Source organism: Trachypithecus francoisi, unplaced genomic scaffold (genome assembly GCF_009764315.1).
Source record: "Trachypithecus francoisi isolate TF-2019V2 unplaced genomic scaffold, Tfra_2.0 Lachesis_group8, whole genome shotgun sequence".
Classification (NCBI taxonomy): Eukaryota; Metazoa; Chordata; class Mammalia; order Primates; family Cercopithecidae; genus Trachypithecus; species Trachypithecus francoisi.
Genome location: NW_022681473.1, coordinates 85,988,205 through 85,994,471, shown reverse-complemented (window position 1 = coordinate 85,994,471; position 6,267 = coordinate 85,988,205). Strand labels below are relative to the sequence as shown.

Sequence of the window (6,267 nt, the reverse complement as noted above, 5' to 3'; positions counted from 1 at the left end):
AAGGTACTGGTAGTGTTCTGTTTCTTAACCTAGTTGTTGCATATGCCAATATTTGTTATCTTATTATTCCTTAATTTATTCATACATTTCTTGGCAGTTTTTATGGTTTTCTTTTTTTTTTTTTTTTTTTTTTGAGACGGAGTCTCGCTCTGCCGCCCAGGCTGGAGTGCAGTGGCCGGATCTCAGCTCACTGCAAGCTCGGCCTCCCGGGTTTACGCCATTCTCCTGCCTCAGCCTCCCTAGTAGCTGGGACCACAGGCGCCCGCCTCGTCGCCCGGCTAGTTTTTTTTTGTATTTTTAAGTAGAGACAGGGTTTCACCGTATTAGCCAGGATGGTCTCGATCTTCTGACCTCGTGATCCGCCCGTCTCGGCCTCCCAAAGTGCTGGGATTACAGGCTTGAGCCACCGCGCCCGGCCTTTTATGGTTTTCTTTAAACACAAGTAAAACGTGCACACAACCTGTCTATTCATTTTCTTTGCTGTGCAGCCTGGTATTGGGATTGGTGACTTTGATGGTGAGCTAGGCTGCTGTTCCATGATGGCTGTGTGGTTCCTCTTTGAGAAAACATTGTGAGCAATCTCAGCCCAGTAAGATTTGTTGCACAGCAGCAGCACATCCAGCTCCTTGACACTGGATACTAGGAACTTCCGGAAGCCACTAGGCAGCATGTGCTTTGTCTTCTTGTTGCTCCCATAACCAGTGTTGGACATCAAGTTCTGGCCATTGACTCTTCTGCATACCCTGTTGTTAATACCTCCAGGTCTCCACCAGTTACACTTAATTGTGACATATTTATCTGTCCTGATGATGAACTTCTTTGTCCTCTTTATGACAATGTTGGGCTCTATGAGGGTTCTGAGTATGGCCATGATGCTGAATAGGAGATGACTGCCACCTTCATAGGCAGCATCACAGAAGACACTTTATTTATATTTTGTGTATTTAATATGTTTTACAATAAATAATTTTTAAATGCTGTGAAATTAAGAATGTGAAAAATAGAAGGAGCGTTGCAATCGATCAACCAATTGATCATTAAGTATGAGGATTTTGCACTCAAATTGCCTTGTGTCTTTAAGTTTCCATTCCATTTTAGTGAAACCAGAAATTGAAATCAGAAAATGCATTATGTATGTGATTCATGCAAGAAAGACTTCAGAGAATAAAACCATATCAAAAAGAAAGGCCTTGGCCCTAACATCAAAAGATTTGTGAATGCTGGCACATTATAAACTTTACATTAAAAATAAATTTTAAAATTACATTTTAAGTTAAAAAATATAATTTTTATATATATGTATGTATATAATGTATATATACATACACAATTCTGTTTAACCCAATTTTATTTTTATTTCTTAAATTAACTAACGAACTACCAGTTCTATTCACATCATATAAGAGGACATCTACTCTACTAAACAGTAAGGAAATCAACTAAAGATTGTGTAGGGCTTTGTTTGGGAACTAATGGGAAGTGAAGACAGAATGGCACAGAGGTTATGTATGTTTAAAAATTAAACTTGATTTTTAACATTTATTCCTGAAAAACATGAAATTTAAATATTAAGGAAAATTATCTCCATTATGAATGAATATAACATTAAGTCATCTTCAAAGTAGTTTTTACTCATTACTGATTCATATACTAACCTAAAAGCAACATGTCACTTTTCAAAGCACTAAAGAAAAAGTATGTATGAATAGTGAGAGAGATACAGAGAGAGATCACCCCCATTTATATATGTGTGTCTCCATTTGTATAATCCTGCCTTTCAATACTTACTGGAAAAATAGATTATTCTACATCTGGTCTTTTGGTTAAAGTTAGCAAAGCATTTTTGTTAATCTTTGGAGTGATCAGAAGGTTTGAAAGATGTCTTAATCCTGCTCTGAGTGTGTTAAAGTAGACGTCTTTTTTCATTTTACAAAATCAAATGAGAGTGGTGTTATGAGGATTAGATTTTGACAATTCAACCCAAATGACTTTGTTATGGAAAAATATTCTGCATCCTTTCTCTAATCCAGAAAGTATATTCATAGAGAGGGCACTATAACTACACTAAAATATAGTTGCAAATATTAAAATTAAACGTTATAAGAAAAAACACAGCTGTTAAAGGGCAGTGACTGAGTGAATTCATTTGAGTGTTACATGTCTATGATGATGTGGATTATTCAAGATTTTTTCCAAACTCATTTCAAAGATTCTCACTTTAGCATTTCAAAGGTAGTGGATAATATTTGAAAAAAAAGTTTCACTTCTTTTAAATCAATAATAATAGGGCTTGAAAGCAAAATATGCAAAGGCTTATGAAATAATGTATACCAGGGAGTTCTGAATGTCAATTGTGTGCACAGATGTCTCAGTTGGGGCATAAAATATTGGCATGTTTCATAGCAGTTTTTCTTTCCTCAATAAGTTATTTGCACTTGTGCAATGACATGAACTCTTCATGTGACATAGACAAAAACTGAAAATCTCAAAAAGAAATGGACAAAGATTTGGATCTTCAAATTTAACTGACCATGGAAGTGAGTTATTCAATAAATAAGACTTTGCATATGTATATTTATTTTCTTTTATTTTAGATTCAAAACATATTAAGGCATATTTCACCTCAAAGAAGCATGTTCAAACTATTTTAAGTTTTTGAAGTTAAAAACATGTAATGCTCCATTCAGAGAGTCCAGATTTTAAAAAGAAAGTTCAGTTAGCTCGATCACTTTTCCAGATATGATGCTTCTCTTCCCATTTCAATATATTGTCAGGCTTTTTGAATTCCTCCTATTATTCCTGTAGTTACACAATTGGATTCAGACATTGTAGAGACTTGATTAGAGAGTTAGATTTTCTACCTCTCTGTATAGTTCTTTCTCTTGAAACTGTTTCTCAAAGTATATGTCATGAAATATTAGTTTTGGGCTTTGCAACATACATTCAGAGGGATTCCATTTTCAAGTTAGTATAGAAGGTACTAGAGCCCATTTTTAGAGAAGTATAAAAGATATTGGTGTTTTGGAAGTTTTCTCTAGCAAATAAAGCCATTTAACTTATTTAGAAACTGGAATTTCCTAAGTTTATTTGGTGTTTTTCACATAACCCTAATTGATATCCTATGGTATAGTTAGCCAATGCTGTTCTGTGTAATTTATCCTAAGAGTGTATTCTGGCTGACCTTTAAAGAATATGAATTTGGGCCAGGCACGGTGGCTCAACACCTGTTATCCCAGCACTTTGGGAGGCCGAGGCGGGCGGATCACGAGGTCAGGAGACTGAGATCATCCTGGCTAACATGGTGAAACCCCGTCTCTACTAAAAATACAAAAAATTAGCCGGGCGCGGTGGCGGGCGCCTGTAGTACCAGCTACTCGGGAGGCTGAGGCAGGAGAATGGCGTAAACCTAGCAGGCGGAGCTTGCAGTGAGCCGAGATGGCGCCACCGCACTCCAGCCTGGGCAACTGAGGGAGACTCCGTCTCAAACAAACAAACAAACAAAAAACCCAGAATATGAATTTCCATAAAATGCAAACACTGATATATTTGTATTTGCAATGAAAAAATACTTTGTACATAATAATTTAAAAAAACAACATTTTACTGATTTGTTTTCAAGCTCAACACCACTCTTTCCAGAGATTACTTTTGTTTGCTTTGCCCGACTGAAGGGATACAGAGACTAAAGTTTGAGGAGCACTTCCTCACATGACATGGGATACTTTTCCGGTAATAATAATATCAAGAAACTAAAGTTTTAAAACAAGAGGCCAGAGTGGGGAAACACCTGACTTTTTGCTGTGTTCAAGGAAAGAATTTGGATCTGTATGAATTGATAGCTGTAGTTTAAAGACTACATTCAAGGATTAAGGCATAAAATGGGGTAAAGGAATACTGGTCTGCGCTCTAAGCGAATGTGGCTAAAGAGTCTTTGAGAGAACTTCAGAGGACAAAAGTAGGTGACATTTTCTGGACATTATATTCTACTTTTATTTGAAACCTCTGATTACCTTTTTAAACTATTTCCCCCTTTTAACCTATATGGCTTTTTACTTTAAAAATTTTTTTTTAGACGGAGTCTCACTGTGTAGCTCAGGCTGGTCTCTAACCTCAGTCTCCCGAGTAGCTGGGACTATAGGCTAGCCACCTCACCCAGCTGATTTTTTTTTTTTTTATTTCTTTACTAGCTGTTCCTAATATCATGCATTGGTTATATGTTCATATCATTTTTATCTTATTTTATTATTTTCACTATTTCAACTTTTAGTCCTCTGGTTGTAATTATTTTGTTATAGACTAGTCCCCTATTATCCACAGGAGATACATTCCAAGACCCCCAGTGGCTGCCTGAAACTGTAGATATAACCAAACTCTATATATACTATGCACAGATTCATTTTTCTTTCTTTGCAATTTCGCAGAGAGAAGATTTATTCTTACCATAGATCTTAGCCACCTCTGCATACAACTTTTTTCTTTCCTTATTAAGCCGAAAACGTTCACCTTTTCACTTCAAGGAAGCACTTTATAGCATATCGTTGACACATCCAAATCACCAGCATCACTACTCTTGTACTTTGTACCCACTATTAAGTAAAATAAGGATTACTGAACACAAGCACTGAGATACCATGACAAGTGATCTGATAAACCAAGACGGCTACTAAGTTACTAACAGGCAGGTGGCAGAGACAACGTGGGTACTCTGAACAAAGGGATTATTCGCATCCTGTGCGCTACTCAGAAGAGCACACAATTTGGAAGTTATGAGTTGTTTATCCTTGGAATTTTCCATTTAATATTTTTGGACTAGGGTTGACTGTGGGTGACTGAAACTGGAAAGCAAAATCGCAGATAAGGGGGACACTTCTGTATATCATTAATATTTAATCTTTCTTTGTTGTTCATTCCATTTTATTTCTATATCTCATTTTATCATCTAGTTTTTTTTTCCTTAGCCTCTCACACTTTTCCTTTACATTGTTTGATAAATGCTTTCTAAAATTATTGTAGTTTGCATCATCTTTTTATTGATGAGTGCATCATATTTATTTCTTACTTCTTTCTGCTCTAGAAATGTATTAAATGCCAAGCAACTAATAACAGAGGAGACTGTGAGGATACGTGTCCACATCCTAAGTAATGAAAGCTATCAGATGGAATTTGTCTCTAGCTGACTCTGTATGGCCCTTCCATCTTTCCTTAAAAAACTCCAATTTCCACCCTATTCCTTGAATAGGAATCTACAAGGAATCTACAAAGTGGATAATTACATTTACCCATAGAAAATCCATTTCAGCAGTGAAAAAACAGTGCTATTTTTATGGTAAGGTGAAAATAAGTAAACATTCATTCATCCATTCAATAGATATTTATTCTTGTGAAGAAGTGAAGTGAGAAGGTCTATGTTCAGGGGTCTCTCTACATAATAACAACTGCAACTTCAACAACAATTAACACTTAAAATTTTTTTCTGTATGATGAACACTATTAGAAGCATTTAGCATGTTCTAACTCATTTCACATTTTTTAAAAACTATGTGATAGATATTATTATAACTTGTGTACAGAAGTAAAAATTGAAGCAAAAAGAAATTAAATAAATTTCTCAGGATCATATAGCTATTTAACACCTCAGGATTAATTTCAGCAAGTAAACTTGATGGTTTTAAGCCTTCCATTTAAATTAAGAAGGCATAATGTGTTCAAAACTAGACTTTTAAAATCCTCTTAACAATCTGTTTCCAAGTATCTATTTGATTCACCTTGATTCAAAACAGTATTAAAGAGGATCATCCACGTATACAAATATTAGTCCTCATATGTTCATTACCCCAATTTCTAAGTTTTATCCTGCCTTCCACAGCAATTATACTAGTTTATCAAGGCATCCAGAGATGACAATTTAGGAAAATAGAATATCTTTATCTACAACTGGAGCATCAGCTATATGAAATTCCCATCTCATCATCTACTCTATTGAATCAGGCTTGAAAATATGTCAGCCTTATCTACATCTTTTGGTCTTCTTCACGGGCTCAAAATGGAGCCATTCTAAGCCATTCATTCATGCTTTATTTATTCTAGAAATCATCTTGGTTATAGTTGGCTACCAAAGATAGGAATGAGTGACCTAGAAAATTTCCCATACTGGTTATTCTTCTAGAGTTGTGGGATGGAAGATCAAAAGATTGAGAAGGCTCCAATCTAGTCCCATTTACAAGCCTCATATTCCTTGCACCTGAAGCTCTAACCCCTAATGAAGGA

General features: G+C 35.6%; 1 pseudogene; it reads right to left on the bottom strand.

Annotated features, from left to right (window-relative positions):
• Nucleotides 1-464: 464 nt before the first annotated feature.
• On the bottom strand, nucleotides 465-871 carry LOC117081401 (annotated as a pseudogene).
• Nucleotides 872-6,267: the final 5,396 nt, after the last annotated feature.